The sequence below is a fragment of the Hylobates moloch genome, unplaced genomic scaffold, assembly GCF_009828535.3.
Source record: "Hylobates moloch isolate HMO894 unplaced genomic scaffold, HMol_V3 SCAFFOLD_2, whole genome shotgun sequence".
Lineage (NCBI taxonomy): Eukaryota > Metazoa > Chordata > Mammalia > Primates > Hylobatidae > Hylobates > Hylobates moloch.
The window spans coordinates 52,335,586-52,363,253 of NW_026652277.1; the positions used below are offsets into that span (position 1 = coordinate 52,335,586).

A 27,668-nucleotide genomic window follows, 5' to 3' on the forward strand; every position below is an offset into this window, starting at 1 on the left:
TCCCTTGAGCATCACCCCGCCCCCACCCCACCTACCCACCCAATACAACCCTACCTACACTTGTTCTTAGGTATTAATCTTGTCCTTTGTTATGATGAATGTAATATTCCTATCATATGCAACCTATGTCCTCCAATTCTCTGGATACCATCCTCTCTCACTTTCCCAAGGATTTCATCCTGCTGTCAGTCACATTCTCCCAAGCTTTATCCATTCCTCCCACTCTGGGTCACCCCAACAGCATACAAGGACATTCTAGAATCTCATGTCTTTAAAAGAAGTGAACTCCTTTGACCCCATGTTTTGTTTCAATTACTGTCATTTTTATTTTCACCTTATTAAAAAAACTTATTGAAAGAGTAATCTATATTTATCATCACCCCTTCCTCATCTCCCTGTTCTCTTCTAAGCTTTCTCCAACCAAAATTTTCCCCCACCACTTGACTAAGATTGTTTTTTTCTAGGTCGCCAATTACTTTCTTGTTTTCAAATCACAGGGATGTGGCTCTACTTCTAATGTACTTGACCTTTCAGTGGCATTAAGCACAGCTTGCTGGTCATTCATAAAATACCTTCTTCTCTTAGCTTCCATAATACCGCACTCATACTGCACTCATACTACCTGTTCTTATTAGCGTAACTTGTTAATTCCACCACCTTGGCTAAATTTCTACATGTTTGGATGTTCCAGAGCTTAATCCTGGGCCCACACCTCTTCTAATTTATAACCTCTCCCCCTTTGCCTCACACTGCACATCTAATCCACCAGCTAGTGTAGCTTATGTAACATATCTCTCTCTCTCTCTCTCTCTCTCTCTATATATATATATATATATATAAAATCCATTCACTGCTTTCCCTTTTTACTAATTTCATCTCAATGCACCCAGTCATCATTTTTTGCCTGGACAACTATAATAGCCTCCTAAATGGCTTCTTTACTTTCCCTTTTGCTTCCTTCCTTAATCCAGACTCCACACAGTAGCCAGAGAATTTCATTTAAAAATGCATATCAGATCATGTCACTCTCCCATTTAAATCCTCATTGACTTCCACTGCAGTTAGAATAAAATCCAAAATCATTCCCTTGGCTTATGAAGCCCTATATTTCTTCTCATCCTGGCTGTTTTTCTGGTCTTATCTCTTACCTCACGCTACCTCAATCCCACTCTACCTGATGGCCATGCTGTTTTCTTTCTCTTCCCAGAATCTATTATGCTTGGTCATGTCTTCTTGGCCTAGAATGCCATCTCTCCTTTCCTGCCCCAGTGTTTGAATAGCTGGCTCCTTTTTGTCCTTCTGGTATCATGATGTCAAAGATACCTTAGGGCATATGCTAAAGTCCCAGGCCAAAGTAACCAAGTCAATCTTCATTACATCTTATTATATGATCTGCTGCATCATACTAGTCACATATTGGTCAAATTCATTTGTTGGAATGCAGACTCTATGTAGCAAAGATAACGTCTGCCTAGTGATCACTACTATATGCTCAGAATCAGTAACAGCACCTGGAACCTACCAGGTTCCACTCAGTAAAGATTTAATGATGAAAAAATGCAAGTTTTATAATACAAATATATAAAATTATGAAAACAATTTTATAATAATCATTTGACAGTCTAGAAGACTACACAAAGTTTAAAATATAATTTTGTAATTATAGATGCACTTATAAACAATGAAGTTTTATAAAATTAATCATTTGATATTTTTAAAAAGGCTACCCAAAGGAATTTAAAATCAGAGAATGTTGTTGAAACTGAACACCAACTGTACCTACATTTATTTCTAATAGGCTTCTCTGAGTCCACTGATTCCCATAAGAAAGCACTTAGTACCTCAAGGAAACTATAGAAAGTAGTCAGAAGAAACCGCAGGCCAGCTATAGTCTGAGAGTGTTTTCTATTGTGATTGGCCATTCTGGCATAAAAATCTTAGTGAGTGGCTCATTATCATCATTTCTGCTCCCAACCACTCTCCCAGCATCACACCACTTTAGCGACTATGCCCCATCTCCTCAGAATGCAACATATTGGCATAATGAACATAAAGTCTCAAGTAATCTGTGAATTTATAGCTGAAATATACTGAATATGTATATACTTCCCAGCTCTTACCTATTACACTAGCTTTTATTCCCACCTGTCTTCTTCATTTTCTTTTTCCAAAATTTTCAAGGATTTGACATGAACAGACCACAGGTTGCTGTATTATAGGATACAGACATACACACACACACAATGCACACACACACCACAATCCCATAGAGATGCAAAAATAAATGCAAGGATACAGTTCAAAGCCATCATTCGAACACAACATATACACCTTACAGATGGAAGATATGGACAACTAGATTATGGAATTAATTACCTTCCAGGATCTAATATTGACAGTTTCAAAAAGAACTGCTTTACATGCAGCTAATTGAAATAAACAGGAAATGGAAATACTAGTCACAAATAGGAAAATAAATTTTGAACAAGACTATCTTATATATCTGGCTTGGATAAATTTTAGCCTATGGGTAGGAGCTTCTGAACAGTTATTACACCAATCTGTATCTGCATTCAGTTCAGCTAGTAGGGCTGCAGCTGACTTTATCTTCTTGTAAAGACTCAATTTCAGGTATAGGGCCCTAGAACATAGTACAAGAAGATACTCTTTCCTTCATCTATAGATACTTAGAAATTTGGACTATTTTCTACATTCTGGCTGTTAAGAATGGCTTTATTTTAAAAGTCTTCCTCCAGAATATATGCCCAGATGGCCAGCCAGTCACATAATAAGTGAAATTAAATTTTCCAAAAACATGGCATGATTTCTAAGAAACAATATGGCAGTGGAATTAAAATGGCTAATTTGGAACCAAGGATGTTACTTATTGAGATAGAAAAGGTCCTTCATATATTAACTTAGAAGGACATTAACTGTTGTCATTGTAGAAAATAAATTTATGTACCACCAGCAGTTTAATTTTCAAATGCAAAAATGGATAAGATGGGTATTATTTTTAGGAAAGTTCAGACACAACTACGGGTAATTATGCCAAATAATCTGAAATATACTGATATCTCAGAACATATTTATTAATAAAAATGAAAAGTTGTTATAAATAGATACTCTTATCATTTGCCAAAATGATGTGGTTGACACACAAATACATTGATTTCATAACCAAGAGAAGGTAATTCCAACTACCTACTGTGTTTCAACAGAAGGCCTTTAAAAGTAAACTTATTTAATAGACACAACACAAATATGTACTGTGTGACCACATTAAAGCGTGCTCAGTTGTTGTCTTTTTTGCCAGGATTTCATTAATGTTTTTATTTTTCTGATTGTTTGTTTGTTTGTTTTGAGACAGTCTCGCTCTGTCACCTAGGCTACAGTGCAGTGCCATGATCTTGGCTCACTGCAACCTCCACCTCCCGGGTTCAAGTGATTCTCCTGCCTCAGCCTGCTGCGTAGCTGGGACTACAGGCACATGCCACCATGCCCAACTAATTTTTGTATTTTTAGTAGAGACGGGGTTTTGCCATGTTGGCCAGGCTGGTCTCAAACTCCTGACCTCAGGTGATCCATCCCCCTCGGCCTCCCAAAGTGCTGGGATTACAGGCATGAGCCACCACTCCCAGCCTCTGATTCTTTTTTTACCTCGCCCTCCTAAAACTTCCCCTGTTCCACATCCATTCAGAACATCTCCTATCATGTAAATATTCCAATATATAACTGCCAGCACTTTTGTTTAAAAAGATTGTCGATTATTCTCAGAATTTCAAATTTCTTTGTAAATGGTTTTCTCTCAGAGTTCATCAGTGTTAGTATCCCTGATTTCCATGATAGAATATCGAGACAGAGGAGCAACACCACTGCCATGGCTGCCAGTGAGTCTGTGACAACATTAGGACCAAAGCTTTAAAATGTGACTATACACGCATGCCTGTCAATAACTAAATGCATTAATAGTGATAGATTAGGTCTCCACTTACGATATCACGTATAATGCACAATGCTTAATTTTCCCCTTTTCTTTTACCATGTAGTTTTACGAGCCAATTAGTGGACTTTGAGGATTTTTGTAAAAGGCTGACAATAAAAATTGATTGCAGAGTACTTTTAGAGCCTTTGATAATAACCGCCCTGAAGAGCAAAACACCCATGTGGTTTCACGTTTCCCAGTGGAATACATATTCCAGGAAAAGTATACATGTAGCATAAAACCGATTCCTGAGTTTTTAATGTAGTTCAAGAATATTGTTTCTTCACGTGGACACAGGGAGGGGAACATCACATACCGGGGCCTGTCGGGGGGTTGGGAGCAAGGGGAGTGAGAGCATTAGGACAAATGCCTAATGCATGTGGGGCTTAAAACCTAGATGATGGGTTGATAGGAGCAGCAAACCACCATGGCCACATGTATACTTGTGTAACAAACCTGCACGTTCTGCACATGTATCCCAGAACTTAAAGTAAAATTTAAAAAAAGAAATATTGTTTCTTACACAGGTTAAAGAACCAGTAATCACCTTGAAGCATTATTACAATGGAAGCTATCAAAAACAATGTGACTATTGGCAATCACTCTAATTAACCTAAAACTTGTGTATCTAATTATTCATACACAGAGGGAAATCTAACTGTTAATTTAAAACAGACTAAAAATATAAGTAATTAGAAATAAAAGTAAAACTCCCACTGATTTCTGGAAGATTGACCTGCATAATTATTCAAGAGTGAAGAATAATTTTATGTTTACAAAATATTTCCATACTATATAGGTTTATATAATTTATTGACCATTATAATATACATGATTACATAACTAATTTGTTCCTCCATATGTTTATCAATTCTAATTAGTAGCTTTTTAGGGCTAATGTACTTTTTATGTAGGTCTTTGGATACTAACAGAAGTAAAAATTTACTAAATCCTTTGATTTGATCAAGAAAAAAGTAACACAATCTTTTTGAAAAGCTAATACTCAACAAATACCCAGTGCGGGTCTAGTTTTTAGAAAATCAAGGTTCAATTCTAATTCTTCCATTTATTTGTTTGTCTTACTTTCTCTATTGAAGAACAGTGATAATACATTACAGCTTTCTACAAGTCATAGCTAAACAGTAAAGTTAACTGTGAGAAATGAACTGCATAAAACAAAGACCAGGTTTTCTGCTTTTTTTTCTAAGTAATGTTGGTCTCTTCAACCCATGAGGTCTGCACCCAAGACATCAGAGAACTGCCAGCTTCCAATCACTGTTCAGGAGTTTGGTCCAGAACAAATTGACCTGATCTATATGCTTCATCCCAACCAGCTTCTGACATTTGTATCACTGGTGAAATTTGTCATTCTTCCATTTACACTCTAACATTGCTATTCTGCCCCATATTCTACCCTATTTTCTTAGCTATGTTGTTGACTGTTGCTTCTGGCTTGAGGATGTACTTTTCTTCTGTCTATATTGCTTTATCTTTCTCTGAGTAATGCATTTAGCTCAACCTCCTGTGGGTGGCACTCCTGCCTGAGTCTCCCCAGACAGAGAACAAGATCCAGTCACTGCTTCTCTTCTGTCTGCCAAAGGTGCCCTGCAGGATCAACTTCACCCACAGGTGAAGGCTGTAATGTGGTGTGATTTGAAGGGCATCAGGCCTGCCAGCCAAAACTCCCCTGGCAGTCTACCTGAAATCCCAGCCAAAGATCATTAGTGTTGCTTCTTAAAATAACTTTGTTATTTTGAATCTGAATACTTTCAGCCCCTATTCCTACCTTTTCCTACTGAAATGATTGTTTATTTGTACATGATTACTGAAAACTCAAAGTTTCTTCAGATTTCAATAATAGTGATAGCAGAACAGACAGTGCTTGGTAAGCAGGATTTTTGTGTTTCTTGTAATCTGTTTATATCCCCTTGACTCTACTTTAGTATTTAAGAGAAAAAAAAAGTATTTTAAGAAGTTGGCCTTCTCACTAAGGGCAAGGGATTGTACAAGCACAGGGGGATGGTAATAGAAGTGATGGCAACTGTAACCAAAATGAGAAAAATCCAAGCAGACACATACAGGAAAGTATCAAGACTGAGTCCCACCAGATGATTCTGCTGCCTAAAACCTGGGATGTCGTGAATTGTTGTGGTTGTTGTTGTTGCTGTTGTTGCTGTTTTGTTGCAGTGATTGGGAAGCCTTTTATTTACCCAAGGAGCAGGGATATTCATTTAGCAGCTCGGCTGCAGATGTTCCTCTCCCCAAGCCCTTTTACACAGGTGTGTAAATGGGAACCTTTTATTGCAAAAGGATTTCCAGAGTTTTCAAGGACAGAACCGAGGGCTTACCTGGGGCCAAGGTAACCCCATGCCAGTCTCCCTATTGGTCAGTCACAATCACCCCAGCCCACAATGACCTTGGGTGTTAGTCCTGGGTACTGACTTTCACAGTGGCTCTGCACTTCCCCACCATCTCCTTGGGTATCAGGCCCAGGCAGGGCACCTGTCTTTCCACTTTGCAAATACAATCCTGCAGGCAGTACTTTCCAGGGTCAAAGGGGGCTGGGTGAGACAGCTGCTTTTTCTCCTTCTCCTCTTTCTTGGGGGTTTCCTCATTCTTCCCCAACATTTTTTGATGGACTCGACGACCTCCTTATTGTTCTTGGTCTTCACATCCAACAGGACTTGCTCCCCAGAATCTAAGTATTGGTGGGTGTGGAGACAGGAAGGATGATGGCATCCTGTCCTTAAACATCATGATCTGCACTCATGGGATTTTGTATTGAATCTAAGATATGTTGAAAACGCAAATTTCCTGGTTCCCTCACCCAGCTCCCCATGTGTTTTGTAATTCACTGTCATGACCTTCGCCAAGTCTTTGAACACCATCTCCCCCTGGCTCAGGTACTGCAGGGTGTGGCGATGGGGGAGCGGCCCTTCATGGGCATGGGGGCAGTGGCGGTGGGGGGTTGGGGGACATGTGGCCACAGGCCCGACAGAGGAGAGAAGCCAAAGAGCACCCACCACGGCCCGGAGCAGACCTCACACCGCATCTCCCCTGAATTTTTGTTTCATTGTGGAGGTTGTTTTCTTTATAAATGCCTTCTGAGAAAGGGTGGGTTTTAACAAAATTCAGTCCTTTGCTGTCTAGAAGAAAAAACATATGAATTAATAAATGGATCATCAAAGATCCATTTGATTAAGCTAATTACAACAGCACAGCACTTCTTAGAACAAATGGAGACCTATCCATGTTGATTTGGGGTAGGAAGAAATAAGAAGAATAGAAGGATGGCCGGGTGTGGTGGCTCACACTTGTAATGCAGCACTGTGCGAGGCTGAGGTTGGAGGATTGGTTGAGCCCAGGAGTTCAAGACCAGCCTGGGCAACATAGTAAGACCACCCCCACAATCTCCACTGTAAAGAAAATTTTTAAAATTAGCCAGGAGTCACTATTCACAATAGCAAAGACTTGGAACTAAGCCAAATGTCCAACAAAGATAGACTGGATTAAGAAAATGTGGCACATATACACCATGGAATACTATGCAGCCATAAAAAATGATGAGTTCATGTCCTTTGTAGGGACATGGATGAAGCTGGAAACCATCATTCTCAGCAAACTATTGCAAGGATAGAAAACCAAACACCGCACGTTCTCACTCATAGGTGGGAATTGAACAATGAGAACACCCGGACACAGGGTGGGGAACATCACACATGGGGGCCTGTCGTGGGGTGGGGGGAGGCGGGAGGGATAGCATTAGGAGAAATACCTAATGTAAATGACAAGTTAATGGGTGCAGCACACCAACATGGCACATGTATACATATGTAACAAACCTGCACGTTATGCACATGTACCCTAGAACTTAAAGTATAATAAAAAAATAAAAATAGAAAATTAACCAGGAGTAGTGGCACACGCTGTAGTCTCAGCTACTTGGGAGGCTGAGGTGGGAGGATCACTTGAGCCTGGACAGTTGAGGCTGTAGTGAACAGTGATTATGCCACTGCACTCTAGCCTGAGTGACAGAGTGAGACCTGTCTCAAAAAAAAAAAAAAAAAAAAGAAGTGGTGGGGCAGGGGGGCAGGAATACTTCCGTCCATCTCCCACTGTGAGAAAGCATATTGACCCTGAGCAGGGCTGAAGCATCCACAAGCAGGGCCAAAGGACAGTTTCTAAAATGGCTCATGGCCCATGTTCTGTTTGTCTCCAAAACTAAGAACTTTAGCCAACAACTACTGGGCTACAACCACATTATTTTCTATGTGCATTTGGTCATTTTTTTCTTGAAAGAGAGAAGTAAAATAGAAGAGCTAATGGAATAAAATCTAACAGTCTTTCAAGAATAGGAAAGTATCTTATATCCCTTATAGTCAGATTGTAAGAAATTTCCAGCTATTTTAGAATTGTGGCACTCTATCATAAGCTGCTCAGTTTCACAACTCAACTGGTGACTTTGCCATAAGGCTGTATATACAAACAGAATTTTCATTGAAAATGACTTTCAATTTAGTTTAGCACATTTACTCGAATTTATTAGTGCCACTTAAGGATATAGGGGACATCTCAGTGAGTAAGGATTGTACTATGGAATTTGCAAATAAGAGTAAAAATTCTGATGGGGGAGGCGGGGAAGGTACTCTAACAGTCAAATGTGTTAACCTCTGCTCTCTGAATCGTCGCAGAATAATCAATCAGGTTTACAGCTTAAATTGCATATTTTATTTTACAGATGAGAAAACTGAGATTCAATGAGGCTAGACATATAGACAGTACCCTGCACATGGTATGTGTTTTAAAATATCAGTTGAGTGAAGGGAATTTTATCTAAGGCCAGAGAGTGTGGCAGAGCTAGTGATGGAAGCCAGAAGGAGTCCTGATTTCTGGTAAGTTGTTTTTTCAGTACTCATTCTCACATTTTCTCTAGCCATATTCAGCAACACAGTAAGACATAATCGGAGTCATGTAGGTCCACAATACAATACATGGAGAGGAGGGAAAACAAAAATAAAGGCAATAAAGAATATACTGCCAATCACAAAAATATGACTCTGTGCACTTCTTGTTAAGGGATCAGTAGTGCCAGTTCTTTTAAGAAGCGTAACAGAATGTCCTTGCCTGATGCTCCATGGGCATAAGATCCTTGCAAACAGAAAATCGTTTTTACCTTCTGCCAAATGGGGTCAGAAGAAGTGTTTTAGCCACTTTAGTCCAAATACACACACACACACACGCACACACACAAAGATATTCAAGGATATCCAAGTGTACCTAAAACCCCTGTCCTCTAAATAATTATTAAGCAAAAATCTAGTCTACTATAACTGTCCAGGTATCTCAGCAAATAGCCTGCACTGCTTTTATTTTACAGCATCAAGTATTTTATCTAAATACAGTAGTTAATTGAGACAAAGGACTGGATTCAGTGAATCTTTTATTAACAGTCCCTTGTTTTGTTTTTTATTTAAAAAAATAATGAAACTACAGATCTCCTGAAAGCATGGAGTCATTTCCTACCAAACCTAGGTTCCAAATGTAATTTCATCTGCCTGATACTTTGACATTTTAGGTCTGGAAAAGCACAGGGTGAAAGATGGCAAAGAACAGGGAAATTTTAGTTTAGAAGTGCAACAGCTCACTTAGAATAGAGCTTTAGGAAAGCAGAATCCAAAACCACTGTGACTAATACACTTTTCAGATTTATTAAGTAGAAAGATGCACAGGCAAAGAGAGACAAGAGGCAAACAGAATCAGCTCTTACAGCAGCAACTCAGGATTCTTGTGCAGTGCCCTAAGATCATTTTCATAGCTGGGTAAGAATGATAGGTTGTAAATGTACAACTCATAGGCAAAACAATACTTTCTGAAAATAGTATTTTCTGCTGAGATATCAACAACAACAAAAATGGATACAGGGGTTACGCCAACTGTTTCTCAGGATAGGATGCACCTGTTTTAAAAGGGAAAAAGTCTAAAGAATTTGTTCTCCTATTTCATATCTCTTGACCTTTTCAACCATTAACTTCACAATGCTAATAAGTCACAAACCAAGTTTAAATGAATCTATTTTGGAAGTGCACTGGACATTTGCTCATCCAGATGAAATAAAGTCCTTTTCAAAAAAAAAAAAGCCTAAAATCTAAGGTTATTTTGTACACATACAACTGAAAAACCTATGTGGAGAGGGCTGAATACTTAATACCAAAATTGTGTTACTGTTGCCTCAGAAGTAGTACTGTTTTTGGCAAAAGCTTCACTGAAATATAACTCACAATACCACACAATTCACGAATTTACAGTCTATAATTCAATAGTTTTTAGTATATTCACAGAGTTGTCCACCCAATTAACATAATCAGTTTTAGAACATTTTAGTATCCCCCAAAAAAACCCTGTACTCCAGTTTTCACCTCCCAAAACACCCAAACTCCCACCCCCAGCCCCAGGCAACCACAAATCTACATTCCATCTCCACAGATTTGCCTATTTTGAACATTTTATATAAATAGAATCATGTAATATGTGTTTTTTTTGGACTGAATTATTTCTCTTAATATAATATTTTATCCAACTTGTAGCATGTATCAGTACTTCATACCTATTACTGGTTGAAAATGTCCCATTATATAGATATACCACATTTTCCTTATCCATTCACCAGCTGATAATCATTTGGGTTGATTCCATCTCTTGGCTATTATGAATAATGCTGCTATAATATCGATGTACACATTTTTGCGTGGACACATGTTTTCATTTTTCTTGGGCATATACCTAGGAGTGTAACTGATGGGTCAAATGATAGCTCCATGTATAAATTTTTGAGGAACCACCACACCGCTTTCCAAACTAGTTGCACTATTTTATATTCCTACCAGCAGTTTAGAAGGGTTCCAACATTTTCACATCTTGTTAACACTTGTTATTCTCCGACTTTTTATTATAACCAACAAAGTGAATGTGAAGCGGCATCTCATTGTGGTTTTGATTTGCATTTTCCTGATAACTAAAAATATTAAACATCTCTTCATGTGCCTTTTGGCCATTTCTGTATCTTTGTTGAAAAAAATGTCCCTTCATATTCTTTAACCATTTTGCAACTGGGTTATTTGTCTTTTTATTATTGAATTGTACAAGTTATTTCCATATTCTTGATATGATCTCCCCATCAGATATGTTTTGCAAATAATTTCTGTCATTCTGAGGGTTGTCTTTTCACTTTTTTGATAATATCATTTGAAGCACAAAGGGTTTTAATTTTGATACTCCAATTAATGTATCTTTTTTCTTTTGATGTTCATACTTTTGTAATGCATCTAGAAAACCGTTGCCAAATCCAAGGTCATGAAAATTTATCCTTAAGTTTTCTTCTAAGAGTTTTATAGTTTTAGCATTCATATTTAATTATTTGATGCACTTCAAGTTGATTTTCATATGGGGTATGAGGTAGTAGTCCAACTTTATTCTTTTTCCTGTGACTTTCCAGTTGTCTCAGCACCATTTATTGAACAAACTCTTCCTTCCTCATTGAATGGTCTTAGCACCCTCAGTGAAAATCAACTGACCACAGACATATGGGTTTATTTCTGGACTCTCGATGCTATTGTATGGATCTATATGCATATTCTTATGCCAATATTGTCTTGATTACTATTGCTTCATAGTAAATTTTGAAATTGGGAAGTGCAACTCCTCCCACTTTGTTCTTCTTTTTTAAAATTACTTTGGCTATTCTAGGTCCTTTGAGTTTCCATATGCATTGTAGGACCTACAAAGAAGCCAGCTAGGCTGACGATAGGGATTGTGTTGAATCTATAAATCAATTTGGGGAATAGTGCCATCTTAACAATATTAAGTCTTCCAATCCATGAATACAGGATATATTTCTATGTACTTAGATTTTTAATTGCTTTCAATAATGTTCTGTAGTTTTCAGAGTATTAGTATCACACTTCTTTTCTTAAATTTATTCCTCAAAATTTTATTCTTTCTGAGGTTATTGTAAATGAAATTGTTTACTAAGAATTTTATTCCTTTTGAGGTTATTGTAAATAAAATTGTTTACTCTATTTCATTTTTGGACTGTTTATTGCAAATGTGGAAATATTATTTATTTTTACATATTGATTTGTATGTCATGATCTAGCTGATGTTCATTAGTCATAGATTTTCAGTGGATTATTTAGAATTTTCTATTTATATATATATATAACTATGTCATCTCAAAGAGAGACAGTTTTATTTCTTAATCATGCTTTTTTAAAATAATTATTTAAAATGTTTTGGCCTTAAATGAAACAGTTGCAGGTACTATATTCAGATGTAAGAACTTAGTTATCTGGATTTGTCATCTGGTGAAAATCTAGTTTTCACTAATACAGTCATATGTTGCTTAATGACAAGGACACATTTTCAGAAATGCATTGTTAGGTGGTTTTGTCATTGAGCAAATATCATAGAGTGTATTTACACAAACCTAGATAGTATAGCCTCCTACACATCTAGACTCTATGGTATAGCCTATTGCTCCTAGGCTACAAACCTGTACATGTTACTGTACTGAATACTGTAGGCAATTGTAACACAATGGTAAGTATTTTTGTGTCTAAACATATCTAAACATTAAAAAAGTTTAGTAAAAATATTATATTATAATCTTATGGGGCCACCATTGTATATGTGATCCATCATTGTCTGAAACGTTGTCATAAAGTGCATGATGTACATGATTATCTCTAATAAAACTTTTTTTTCTTCTTTTTGTTTTCTGTTCTTTAATATAAATTGTTTGGACAATTGTTTCCTTTGACTACTATACTTCTACATAGTAAAACTCTTACTTGCCTGCTAAAATAAAGCTGTTGTTACTATTTATTCTGAGAAGATTATATTACCTAACCAATCACAGGACCAGTAGTCTTTGATTCCATAAAAATTAAACAAGTTTCTCTATAACATGATTTTACATAGCAATCAAAAGTATAAAAAACCGTTAGTCTCATCACTGAGAATAAGTGGCAATAAGTTTGTAACAATATCAATAATACAACAGAATACCTGTCTGCAAAAGGCAAATTAAATTCTTAATGTAGGTATCCCCCACATCATAAAATGTAAATACTTACCACGTATGGCTACTTTTTCCCTTCTACATAGAAATCTGCTTCTGCAATCTCTTTGCTACAGATTGGGTTAAAAAATAAAAACTGCCCACATTTGGCACAAAGCTGATACCAAAGTAATAAAAGTCAATAATTATATAACTGGTTCTGGGAACACTATGAAACTTTTAGCAAGTCTCTCTGCTTCTGTCCAAAATCCATGTATCATCCACATATGGTTGTATTTGTTGGAATTATGTTCCCGAGGCACTAATTCAATAGTTCAGCTGACAGGTTAGTGTTTTACCACAGAGGGGACTGAGTTTGGGGACAACCTCCTGATCCCAGGCTGTGACCTCCAGAACTCAGGACATGTCACAAGGAGTATGACCATGAAGTTTTTCCACAAAAATATTGTCTTTTTTAAGAGGTTTAATATATCAGGAGACAGAAACACTGACAAAGAAAGAGACTGAGAGATAAAAAGAGACAAAGACGCTACACTTAGAGTATTGTTAAACTCTTTCACCAGAAGGAGAAGATTAATCTGTAATACAGCATCAGCTCTGTTCTTAGATATTTTGCATTATGTGCTTCAATAAAGGAAATACATGTACTCACAAGGAAGCTTGAAGCAATTAGTCTCCTAGCCTGGCAGGTTGTATTTCATATTTTTAGCAATTACCTACTCATACATTTTTTTAAGTCAAGCTTTAACTGTTATAAAAACAGTTATCAAATGTATATTAAAATTTGGCAGAGTTGATAGCCTAAGTTATCATTAATTCATAATAAAGCAAACCACAAGAATGTTTATTTACAAGTGACTTATCTGGACATGCCCCTATAAATGGTATTTAAATCCTGTTGATTTTAATCTCAACGAAGCACTGAAGCAACCATATTAGTAAAGAGGAAGGAAAATCAATCTAGAATTGATCCCAGAGCCTTAGCTACTCACCAGGATGATGTAGATTTAAATCTTGTATCTGCCCTTCTGTGGCTATATCATACTGGGAAAATTACAAAATCTCTCCTAAGCCTGTTCTCTTATTTATAAACTGGGAGTAACAGATGTACCTAGCTTATCAGGTGTTTTAGAGTTAAATGAGAAAATGCACATAGAAAAATTTATCACAGTACTTGGAACATAGTAAGTTCTCAGATGGACTTTGAATTTTGTTCCTGTCCTTAGCCTACTTACCTAAAAATATACACTAATAATTTACATGTATTATACACATTAATTTTAATTATAATTGAGACCTAATAGGAATATACTATAAATTCCTCATTTATAACATTTATTTATGATGCTTACTATTGATCTTAATGAAATACTTTAGATTTAGTGTATAAAATATACACATACATTTGTGTATATATGATTTTTAAACTTCTCTACCTTAGCATTCAGTTTACTACCTCCTTTACTTCCAAGAAGGCAGTACTCTCTGGATGGAAGATAAAAAGATGACAACCATAGTCCGCATTGAACCATATATCCACATTAATAGCTGCTATTGTGTGTAGGCTGCGTCCTTTTCAGAGGTACTAAGCACACAGTAGGCGAGATATGACAGTTCCTATGACAATCACCTAGACAGCTTAACACAGTACTTAGAACACAGTAGGAAGGATCTCAAAAAGTGTCAGTGAACAAGAATTACATCTCCTGATGAAAGATAGAAGATAAAGTAGATTAAAATGTTGACTATTGCAAGAAAAATGTCCCATTAGATATGCTATAAACCAGTATAAAATATTTTACACTTTTTTTGTATGTATTGCTGATAATTATGTATTGATACAGTGGTATTTATATATAACTTTTAAATAAATATAAAAAATTCAGGTTGTGGGCTCAAACAATTTTTTACTAATAAAGTTGATTTAAAAGGATACAGAGACTTGGGACTAGAGTTGTATGTGCTAAAATAGTCCTAATCCATCTACCTACCCATCTATCTCACTATTAATCCATCCATCTTTTTTTTAGCTTGAAACTGCCCTCACCCCAAATTTTTGTTGTTTACATCCAGATATGATAGAATACAGAAGATATGACTAAATATAATAAAATATTTAGTGAACATAAAATAGATTGTGAGAAGTCTCTTAGGCATCCAATTCCCCAAGCCTCTTAGCTGCCACACAAATTATGTCACCAAAGTAACTCTACTTGACAAACTTTTATGTATTTGAAATACTCCACAACTAATAGTTGGAGAACACATCTTGATATATAGTTTGTATCTCTCTTGCGGAATTAAAGCAATATCCTTCTTACTAAGCCCTCAACAGGAGTTTTTGTTCCTTAGTTTTTTGGTTTGGTTGTTTAGTTTTCATAAAAGGACTGCAGCTGCCTCTGTTTGTGAATAGTTCCACTAACTTCATTCATCCACTTAGGGTCTTTCTTCATTACCAATTTTCTGTTATAGATTATCCTCTAGAAAAGTGGTCCTCCTATATGAATATAAAATGTCAATATATTATATATATAATACGTTATATATAGCATGTGCGTAATAAATACACATGAGATGGAAACTGAAAAAGATGGGGTAAAATGCAATTTCCATACTTTAAACAATTGCTACTTATCAATAGTTGATATAATTTTGCTCTCTAATGTTATTAATATTTTATTGAGACCAATATGATTGGATGTTTTATTTTTTAAAAAAATTTCGTCTAACAATTTCCAGTATAACTACTGAAAGCTGTTTCTAATTTCAGTATGTTTCAATATATTGTTTTAAATGGCTGTTATAACCAAAAATCATTCCTTACAAACTACATAGATCCAAATAAGAGAGGTATAATGTAGGCTCTACTTACTGAATTAAAATACCATTTTAAGTCCCATTTGCTAATTACATAAAGAATTTTTGTTGAAATTAAATGAAATTAAATAAATTTCCATGTTCCCTGGTAACAATCAGTTGTCATGCTAATTAGAAGCTATTGTGCATCTTTATCTAGCAGAAGTCTTATTTCCTCTGGTCCAATTCTTCCTGGTTCATCCTCCAGTACTGGGTCATGTGACTACCTCCAAGGCCGTGTTTTGGTTAAAGGGAAGACGGTTTTGCTAAGGAGGAAGCAAATATATGTGTGTGTGTGTGTGTGTGTGTGTGTGTCTGTATATATATATTCACACACACATGAATCAAAGTTTGTCAAAATCATGTAAATAAAAATTGGCATTTATTGATTTACCTGTGCCTCAACAAAAATAAGTTTACATGAAACTTTCAAATGAGATCTTCTGGGTTAATAGTTGAAGATACATTAGAGTAAGAGAGAAAGAAGAAAGAAACGAAGGAGAGACAGAGATGATAAAAGAAAAATATCTTTTATGGTAGAGCAGAAGGAATATTTACAACATTAAATGCAAGAGGGATAAAGTACAAGGTAATAAAGACAGAGGCCGTATCTGTCTCCTTCCTAAGTACTCCATTTAGAATCCGATCCTTGCAAGATTTCCAAACCCAGCAGTTGAAACCAACCATGATGGGTGGAGCATAATAATTGCGTGATACGCTTCATATGGTACCTTTCAGAATCACATACTGTCTCAACCATCATTTATGAGAGGAAAGGAATGTACTGCATCCAATCCCTTCTCAGTCTTAGTTTATAAATTGGCTTCATAATAAGAAAGAATCACAAAACAAATGGAAGCACATCTATCAGTAGTGTTAAAAAAAAAATGCAGCCTGAGACGCTTCTTACTTTCTATGGGCAATTCTGTTTCTTTCATGAAAACTTGATTTTACAGGTAACTTAATGGGTTGCTCCTGGTGGCTTTTGTGACTTTACAGTTGGATGAGATAACATGGAGTCTCTTAGTTCGCAGTATGAACATAATTCTGCCAATTTCTGAATTTCCCTTAGACCATCTGTCTTATTTACCAAAAAGCAAAAGTTTAACTTTAATAAATGAAAAAGCCAAAGGACTAAGACTTGGGGATTGAGAGCTATGATGCAATGGACTATGTGGTCTCTTAATAATACATAAATGTACAAATAGCCAGTTTCCATGAACCGAAACTATGAGCAAAGCTGTGATTTCTGAGCTGGGAGGAAACTTATTGAGCAAGACAGATAAGGAAACAGGTGCACAACATTTATGTTATTTGACTTATTGTGAAGTTGTTTTTTTATTTTGTTTTGTTTTGTTGGTTTCTGGGTTTTTGGTTTTTTTTTTTTTTTTTTTTTTTTGAGACAGGGTCTTGCTCCATCATGTAGGCTGTAGTGCAGTGGCACAAACATGGCTCGCTGTAGCTTCAACCTTCTGGGCTCATGTGATCCTCCCACCTCAGCCTCCTGAGTAGCTGGGACTACAGGTGTGCATCACCATACCCGGCTAAGTTTTTTCTTTAATTTTGTAGAGAGATGGAGTCTTGCCATGTTGCCTAGGCTTGTCTTGAATTCCTAGCTCAAGCAATCCTCCCTGCTCAGCCTCCCAAAGTGCTGGGATTATGGGTGTGAGCCACCATGTCTGGCCATTATGGAGCTTGTTAATGGCAAGGCAGCTGCCACAGTGCAGATTGTCACACTCTGAAACCAAAGTTCTTTCCATGAACTTTTTTATTTTCCCCTAAGAAAATAGTTGCAAAGGGGGTGGTGGGCTTGATTTAAGGGTAGACATTTCTAATGCCCAGGAGCCTTGGAAAGGCTGCATAACAGCCTTTCATATTAGGAACAGCCTGTTCATACTAGGAACAATGACAGTGGTTTGCATTCTGTAGAGTCTCCTCATTGGGACATGAGCTTTAATAACTCAGCTAAATGGTAGATGTTATTATCCAGTATGTAATTAAATCGTGCTTTAAGGAAATATTACTAACTTTCTCTCACAGTATTAAGTTTTGCCATGTTCCCATCCTCAAGTCTCTAGTACAGTAACTCACAACTCAGACCTTCACATTAGAGTCAGCTGAAGAATTCAAAAATACGGAAACAAGGGGCACCACCTATGACAACGGAATAAGAATTGCTAGGAGGTAGCCTGGAACAGTATTTTATTGTTATTACTATTATTGTAAAAAACAGAAAAATATTTCCTTTTAAGTGCCCCCAATGATTTTAATTCACGATCAGGGCTGAGAATCCCCACACTCCAGAGGAGAGCTATGGGACCTTTCTTCTTGAGCATCTGCTAGTTTTAATTGTCCTTACGAAAGGCTCTGCTAGAGATGGTAGACCAGACTCACAGCTCAAATCTTAGGTCAATGCACTTTCTAATCATTTTGTTACTTTATTTAGAAAACTTGCTGTAAGACCATGTTCTCAAACTTTCCTGTTCATCAGAATCAACTGGAGAAATTGCTGCAACAGATTTCTGGGCTGCATGCTCAAAGTTCAGAAGATCTGGGGTGAGACCAGAGAATTTGCATTTCTAAGACCCCAAGTAATGCTGTTGCTGCTGGTCCTGGGATCACACTTTGAGAACCCTTAGCAGTTGATAAAGGCCTACTGGATTCCTTCCTCTTTAATGATTTTTTTCTGTGGAAGGCAAAATTCTTTGATAATTCACTGTACCAAGTCCCTGACTACTTCCCTTCTCATCAGTGACTCACGGCTAGCAAATGTACTGGCCTCTCAATAGCATGAGTAACCTTCTAGCAGATTTTGCCAGCAAGACTCTGCCATTTGCTTTTAGTTCTTACAGAATAACCCTCTTTTCCTCAGAACATTTCAAATAATGTTTGAAAGGAATAATCTTCTAAAGATATAAATGTAGCACCACTGTGGTGACATTACAATGTCTCTTGTCCATGCCATGTAGACGTGGGTAGCAAGTATGTTACATTTTGCTTCTTCATACAGTATAAATAAATGGGTAAAATATTCTCCTGATTTTCTTCCTTCTAAATTCATGAATCCAAGGAAACTCCTGCTGATAAATGAGAACTGAAACCTAAAGTCTGGGGACTGTCGGGATAAACTTAAATCAAGAAAATATGTGAATCAGGCCAGGTGCGGTCGCTTACGCCTGTAATCCCAGCACTTTGGGAGGCTGAGGCAGGCAAATCACTTGAGGCCAGGAGTTCAAGACCAGCCTGGCCAAAATGGTGAAACTCCGTCCCTACTAAAAACACAAAAATTGTCCAGGCATGGTGGCACGTGCCTGTAGTCCCAGCTACTCGGGAGGCTGAGGCAGGAGAAATGATTGAACCCAGGAGGCAGAGGTTGCAATGAGTCAGGATTGTGGCACTGCACTGCAGCCTGGGTGACAGAGTGAGACTCTGTCTCAAAAAAAAGAAAGAAAGAAAGAGAGAGAGAGAGAGAGAGAAAGAAAGAAAGAAAGAAAGAAAGAAAGGGAAAGAGAAAGAGAGAAGGAGAAAGAGAGAGAGGGAAAGAAAGAAAAAAAGAAAGAAAGAAAGAAAGGAAAGAAGAAAGAAAAGAAAGAAAGAAAGAAAGAAAGAAGAGAAAGAAAGAAGGAAAGAAAGAATAAATATGTGGATCATTAAAAATTTAGAACTAAAAAATGAACTAACATTTACTGAATGCCTACTATGAACCAAAGCATTACATTGTGAATTTTTAATTCACAAGACAGCAATCTGTGTTTTAACAAGCCTTTCAGGTGGTTCTTATGCAGATGAAAGTTGGAGAACCACTGCTCTAGGGACATACATATGTGAATGTTGGTATTTTGGAAGAAACAAACAAACACTTTTGGATTTTAACAGACCTGACAAGATTTCCCCTGAAAGAGAAAGACATACTAAGGGAAATAAGGTGCCTGGGAACTCGGGAAGAAGAACCCTAGGGAGTAGGAGCAATGTTGAAGAAGAAATGGAGCTGTCACCTATGTCAGACACGCTGCATGTGTGCCTATTGCCCTATCATGAGCGTATTCAGGCAGAATAAACTAGGAGAGCCTTTCTGGAAGGTAAAGAGGGGATGTTTCAGATATAGCCCAACTAGGCGATTTTATAATCCCTTTTCACCCCAGGGACACCATCATTCTGAATGTTCATAGGACTATCTTAAAAATATGTCACAGATGTAAGTGAATTTATAGATTGAGTTAAGAAAGACATCGGGTTGGAAGAGAGGGCAAAGCAGGGGATGGAGAGAGCGAGCTGCATGAGTCAGACAGATTCAGACTTAATCCTTATAGTCACTTCCTAGCTGGTGATCTCAGGCAAATTACTTAATCTAGCTCAGGTTTTGTCCTTATCTATAAAAGGGGATAATCATACCTACCTCAGAGAATTGTTGGGAGGATTAAAAGAGATAATGACATGCTTGGCACCCATGGAACGCAACTGTCCAGAGGCAGCTGCCAGCCCCAGTTCTCCCTCTGGCTAAAGGAAGTCATCCTACCTTTTTTTGTAAGTAGGAGTTTTTCAATGGATTTTTCATTTTCATTTTCCTTATCTGCCTTGTCTTGTGTGATTGGAAATGACCAGAGAGAAATGAGTGTCACCTTCCCTGAACTGGTTATGTATTGGCCCTGTTCTCTCATCCTGCTCCCAACCTCTCCAGTCTCTCCCTCAGCTCTTGCGTGGGTGGGGGTGGCGCCTCCGGCATGTTTGTATATTCCTCCAACACTCAGCCAGCTCTGCTCCAGAATCAGCCTTAATTAGTCATTTACCTAGCATAACTCAGCAAATCTGTGTTTGAAGTAGAATTATCCCATGTAGAATTTAATTTCCCTGTTTCCCATTTCACCTCAATAAGGTGAAATGGACTATTCAGCATGGAGAGGCTTAGATCTCATTTTTCTTCAGTCTGCCTGTTTTGGATTTCTGAATTTAAAAGTAAATACCTCTTAGACACAGATGAATTCTTGCATGCCAGCTACCTGTCAAGTGTAGCAAATACTCAGCCAGCTACTGCATTAGGTTTTGCTTTAAAACCACTCTAAATGATTTATTGTTTTTAAATTATTTACACGACATTATTCCTTTCTTGTAAAATGCAAAAGTGCTGTCAGGAACAGCACGGAAGCAAGGTTATGAATGGTACTACAAGTAAATCAAGGTAATTAGAGGCTTCAAGTTGCAAATACTGACAAGTTCTCCAGCCACCACTTCACTGATGATAATAAAATTTGCATGATTTCCTGACATTATATTCACCACATATTTTCACTGCATGCTCACTGTAATTACTTAGGGCATGATCTCACACTTCTAGCAAGCAGAACTCTCACTGAACCCAGCCGTGACTATTACAGATGCTTAGAAATGAAGTGGATGGAATTAAGGGGAGAGTTCCCTACATAGCTTTAGGGATCTGTGATGTATCAACTGAATCTTGACAGGTAAAAAAAAGGGAAATATTCTCAACCACTCCTAAGCTACTATCAGCTCAAATTATAATGACACTAAGGTATCTCGAAGACAGAATTTGGATCCTGGGTTTACCGACAACTGATTTCTGCAATTTGTTTTCTGAATCTCTAATGTCAAGAAAGAAAAAGATCATCAAAGTTGATTTTAATCCCTAATATGGAAGTACACCAGACATAACTCTAGGTGTAACTACGGGAAAAAATTCTGTGTTATTTTTCAAAGATCAGAATGCACAAGTAAGAAAGATTTAAAATACCAAAGATCAGCGGGCACCTCTAGAAGTATACGGTGACTAAAGCAGGTCAACTCAATGTCTGAATTCCATAACCAACCTCTCATTTGGTCAGGTAATTCCTCGGTGCTTGGTGCAACATTCATTTATACCAGCACATAAATTCATACACTTTTCTTGTTTTGGCTCAGTGAACCAAACTTACATTTGACCATTTGCTCTTCTCTTCTAAACCTAGAGCACCCTCATATCTGTCTCAATAGAGGAGGAAAAAATTAGGTTTTGAACTATGTAATATACTATGAATGTACATATCAAAGATGAACATAGCGTATAAACTAAAACTTGGTAATTAATAACCGTTCTTCTAACACTGAACTAAAAGACAGGAGAGAATAATTGATTTTGAGCTTTGCCTTGTGAACCATGGGAATTTATATAATTATTCGACCTCAGTCTCTTCAACCTAAAAGAGAGGAAATTACTCATACACATGCCATTGTCATGAGAATTGAAGAGAGAAGATGAAAGCACTCAGTACAGTACCTGGCATTGAATATGAATGCAAAGATAGAACAAATTATCCAGAAATGTCCTATCCTTTCATAGGTCTTCTATTTAGTTCACATAGCATGGAAAGTCTTATACAGAAAGTTAGTGTCTGTTTTAAGAGCAACTTAGGAGACAGCAAGAAAAGGAGCCTTCTTTTTAAGAATTTAGTAACATTCTGTCAGACCTGAAGTGAAAGACAATTTGGGGAATGAATTATCTCTTCCCTCACCATGAAGAGCAGCTGGTAACACTGCAATTTTTAAAAACAACTGGAACATCACACACCGGGTACTGTTGTGGGGTGGGGGGAGGGGGGAGGGATAGCATTAGGAGATATACCTAATGCTAAATGATGAGTTAATGGGTGCAGCACACCAACATGGCACATGTATACATATGTAACAAACCTGCACGTTGTGCACATGTACCCTAAAACTTAAAGTACAATAATAAAATTTAAAAAAAAACAAAAATAAAAAAACAAACAAACAAAAAACAACCTAGTTGAGGCAATCAGATCCTAGGTATTGGAAGTTATTGCTCCAAATCACAGTACTTCTAAACCCAGAGGTATCTCCTGGTAAACCTTTAAAATAATGAAATTCATTAAAGATTCCCAGATCTTAGGCTGGCTCTGGTTAAAGTTTACAACCACAGTTACTAGATCTACCTTACCTAGACCGGTTACAATGCAGATATCTCCTTTCTTTGTATGAATATGTTGGGGAGGTGGTCACTCCTGTGATGGGAAGGTCTGTGAACTTGTAGTAACATATAAGCAATCTTTAAAAAAGTGGAATAAAAGTCTGTTGTAAATAGTTTGTGTTAATTAGCCTAAAGATTACATCAAGCTCTGCGGTAGGTTTACTCATATTTAATTATATCCATTTTTAAACTAGTAGTAACTTATGAGATTTCTGGAATGTGTTTAGTAATCCACTGAGAAGACTGACTCAGAATCATAGAAGAAAGATATCCAGTGTGTCCAATTGCCGTGACTGTTGACTTCCATCATTTGTTACCCACACTTTAAGATGAATAGGGAATGCATCAAAAGCACATAGTTCAATTAGCACAATACCAAGTATGAAGCTATTATGTAGATGTGACATATTTTCTGTTAAATCATATGAATGGTCATAACTTCTGCTGAAAATATGCATGTCATTTTTCAAGTGCCCTTTCTTTTGCCCTCAATTGTATTTTGAAGACAAAACAAACCAGATTTTGTGGCATTCAGCAGTCTGCTTATTTTCTTGCTGTTGACAATAGTGTTCTCATTTCTTCTACTCAAGATATGTGGAAAATAGTCTCAACAAACCTGATAGACACAAGATCATATGCTTTTTGAATGAGTGCCTTACTACTGAATGTATGGCTTATTGTGGAAATATTTAAGCTCACCTTAAGGTCAGTTATTATAAGGGCTATTATCATCGTTTCCTAATTTAGTGAGCTTTTCATCAAATGTCTTAATTTATAATTAATGTAGCAGCTGGTCAGCCAACATGGTTACAACTAATGAGTAAGTTTATGTATTTTATAAAACCTTATATTTGGATAGTGCCTTAGCAGCAATTTATTCCAACTTCTTATGTCTTTGTGTATACATTTCTATCTTTGCCTTGGTTTGTTGTCATGTTTGTGTTTATGACTGTTTGGTTCTTTTCCTTCTCTTTCTCTTTTCATTTGAAAAGAATTTATTCTGAGAAAGAATAAAAGAGTCTTAGGAAAAAAGTGAGCTTCTGTATCAGAGATTGGTGGGAGTATGCTCTATCTCGGGAGAGTCAAGCTGAAGGTAAGATTTAAACCTCATAGGAGAGTTTAATGTTTTTGATTACCTCTAAGGTAAAATCATCTCATTTATTCTTTCTACCCCAGAGTGGAATGATGTTAAAAGACCTTACACCAGCATGTTTGACTGTGTGTTCTAAGAGAAGACTTTCTCTTATTCATATCTATATACCTTTATTCCTAAATGGAGTTTATAGAGGCCTGGGGAATTATGGTGAAAGAATAGAGTTCTACCTGATAACATTTACAGTCTGAACAGATAGTTCAGTCCTAAACATATCCAATTCGGAAACCAAGTTAGAGGGGAAGCAGCCGAAAACCCAGATCTCATTGCTGGGAAACTTTACAATTTATCAGGTCAAACCCCAATAAGATGTCCAAGCGCTTCCAGTTAATTTGTGACAGACCTAAGTTCAAGAATAAATTTCAATTGCCAGTCTCAGTTCTTTCCTTTATAGAGCAGTAAACACAAATGGCTCCCAGCTTTAGAGAACTTATACAACCAATAAGATAAAACACATGGAACAACCAGAGGAAGAATAAGACTTCTCCAGTCATTTTTATATACCTGCATATAGTAAGTTTGATAAATATTAGCTGTTAACAAAATGCATAGCTTCTTAAAATTATATTTAAAATGCTTATTTATGTTAATAATTAATTTTTAATTGCTGTGGAATCTGTTTAATTTGAAACTGATATTATTTAATAATGTATATATGACCTACAAGATAAAATGAAGCATGCATCAAACAATTGTCAACTCAGTTAATTGTAAGCATAGTAAAAAGGACATACTGTGTCTGGAATTGGTGGGTTCTTGGTCTCACTGACTTCAAGACTGAAGCCGCGGACCCTCGAGGTGAGTGTTACAGTTCTTAAAGGTGGCGTGTCCGGAGTTTGTTCCTTCTGACGTTTGGATGTGCTCAAAGTTTCTTCCTTCTGGTGGGTTCGCGGTGTCGTTGGATCAGAAGTGAAGCTGCAGACCTTCGTGGTGAATGTTACAGCTCATAAACGCAGTGTGGACCCAAAGAGTGAGCAGCAGCAAGATTTATCACAAAGAACAAAAGAACAGACCTTCCACCCTGTGGAAAGGGACCCAAGCTGGTTCCCACAGTGGGCTCGGGCAACCTGCTTTTATTCCCTTATCTGGCCCCACCCACATCCTGCTGATTGCTCCATTTTACAGAGAGTTGATTGGTCTGTTTTACAGAGAGCTGATTGGTCCGTTTTGACAGGGTGCTGATTGGTGTGTTTACAATCCCTGAGCTAGACACAAAAGTTCTCCACGTCCCCACTAGATTAGCTAGATGCAGAGTGTCCACACAAAAGTTCTCCATGTCCCCACTAGAGTAGCTAGATACAGAGTGTCAATTGGTGTATTCACAAACCCTGAGCTAGACACAGGGTGCTGATTGGTGTGTTTACAAACCTTGAGCTAGATACAGAGGTCCGATTGGTCTATTTACAATCCCTTGGCTAGACATAAAGGTTCTCCAAGTCCCCACCAGAGTAGCTAGATACAGAGTGTCAATTGGTGCATTCACAAACCCCTTAGCTAGACATAAAGGTTCTCCAAGTCTCCACCAGACTCAGGAGCCCAGCTGGCTTCACCCAGTGGATCCTGCACCAGGGCAGCAGGTGGAGCTGCCTGCCAGTCCCGCCCGTGTGCCCGCACTCCTCAGCCCTTGGGTGGTCAATGGGACTGTGAGCTGTGGCACGGGGTGGCGCTCCTCAGGGAGGCTCAGGCCACTCAGAAGCCCACTGCAGTGGGGAGGCTCATGCATGGCAGGCTGCAGGTCCCGAGCCCTGCCCCTAGGGGAGGCAGCTAAGGCCCGGCAAGAAGTCCAGCGCAGCAGCTGCTGGCCCAGGTGCTAAGCCCCTCACTGCCCGGGACGGCGGGGCCGGCTGGACCCTCCGAGTGCGGGGCCTGCCAAGCCCACGCCCACCGGAACTCGTGCTGGCCCGCAAGCACCATGCGCAGCCCCGGTTCCTGCCCGCGCCTCTCCCTCCACACCTCCCCGCAAGCTGAGGGAGCCGGCTCCAGCCTTGGCCAGCCCAGAAAGGGGCTCCCACAGTGCAGCAGTGGGCTGAAGTGCTCCTCAAGCATGGCCAGAGTGGGCGCCAAGGCCGAGGAGGCGCCAAGAGCAAGCAAGGGCTGTGACAGCATGCTGTCACCTCTCAACACTATTTAAAATTTTAATCTAGATTATATGGTTAATGATTGACTTTGGACCTAAATTATCTAGGCCATGTCCTCATTTCCTTGTGCCAAGATAAATATACTACAAAATATGATTTTTTAGAAGTTGATCAGATTAAAGCTGGTTACTAACATTAAAAAATAAAAGTTAATATCAGAAGATTCAAGACAAAAGTATATTTGGCACAGTAAAGAACACATTGTGGCTTATACCAAATGCTTGGATCTTCTGCTTCATCTGTAAAATAAGGATACATTTTTCTAACTTGCTAAGTTTTTGTGAGGGTAAAAACCAGTCATTTCTGTTATAGCTCAACAGGTATTTCTAAAAAAAAAACACTGCGATATGCAAAATTGTGGAATAAAAACCACAGGACTCATAAGAAAACGTGGTTAAGGGATTAATACTCAAAAACTTCATGAGGCAGCACTATTTACGATAGCAAAAACAGAACCAACCCAAATGTCCATCAATACTATACTAGATAAAGAAAATGTGGTATATATACACCATGGAATACTATGCAGCCATTAAAAGGGATGGGATCATATCCTTTGCGTGGACATGGATGAAGCTGAAAGTCATCATTCTCAGCAAACTAACGCAGGAGCAGAAAACCAAACACTGCATTTTCTCACTCATAAGTGGGTATTAAAAAATGGGAACACATGGACATAGGGAGGGGAACGACACACACTGGGGCTAGTTGGGGGTTGGGGGCGAGGGGAGGGAGAGCAGTAGGACAAATAGCTAATGCATGCAAGACTTAAAACCCAGATGATGGGTTGATAGGTGCAGCAAACCACCATGGCACACATATACCTATGTAACAAGCCTATGTAAACAAACAAACATGTTCCGCACATGTATCCCAGAACTTAAAGTAAAATAAAAATAAATAAATAAATAAAATTAAAAAACAAACCTGGCCAGGTGCAGTGGCTCACGCCTGTAATCCCAGCACTTTGGGAGGCCAAGGCGGGTGGATCACGAGGTCAGAAGATCAAGACCATACTGGCTAACACGGTGAAACCCCGTCTCTACTAAAAATACAAAAAATTAGCCAGACGCGGTGGCGGGTGCCTGTAGTCCCAGCTACTTGGGAGGCTGAGGCAGGAGAATGGCGTGAACCTGGGAGGCGGAGCTTGCAGTGAGCCAAGATCGTGCCACTGCACTCCAGCCTGGGCGACAGAGCCAGACTCCGTTTCAAAAAACAAACAAACAAACCTTCTTCAGAGACATGGAAAAAAGGACAAGAGTCCAATAAAAAGTACACATGGTTTTAAACACGTTAAAAGTTTAAGAAATATACAAATACTATAATAAATAGGGCATCTTACCTTTAAAAGGGTCTGAAGTTTGCTTGTACTTAAGTTTCTAGTGTGTTCTGTGTAAAAGAAGAAGAGAAGAAATAAACTGAGAAAAAAAAGCTTCTATCATAAAGGAAAGATAAAGAGAAAAAGAAAAGAGAACAGAGAG

General features: G+C 37.9%; 1 protein-coding gene and 1 pseudogene across 1 annotated transcript in view; both read right to left on the minus strand.

Annotated features, from left to right (window-relative positions):
• Positions 1–27,668, minus strand: part of CFAP299 (cilia and flagella associated protein 299) — a 701,860-nt gene that overhangs the window by 659,881 nt on the left and 14,311 nt on the right. The window contains exon 3 of the mRNA XM_032149141.2: positions 24,784–27,576. The gene's annotated coding sequence lies outside the window, so the exon portion shown is untranslated. The remainder of the gene's footprint in view (positions 1–24,783; positions 27,577–27,668) is intronic.
• LOC116466361 (small ribosomal subunit protein mS25-like) lies at positions 6,358–6,932 on the minus strand (annotated as a pseudogene).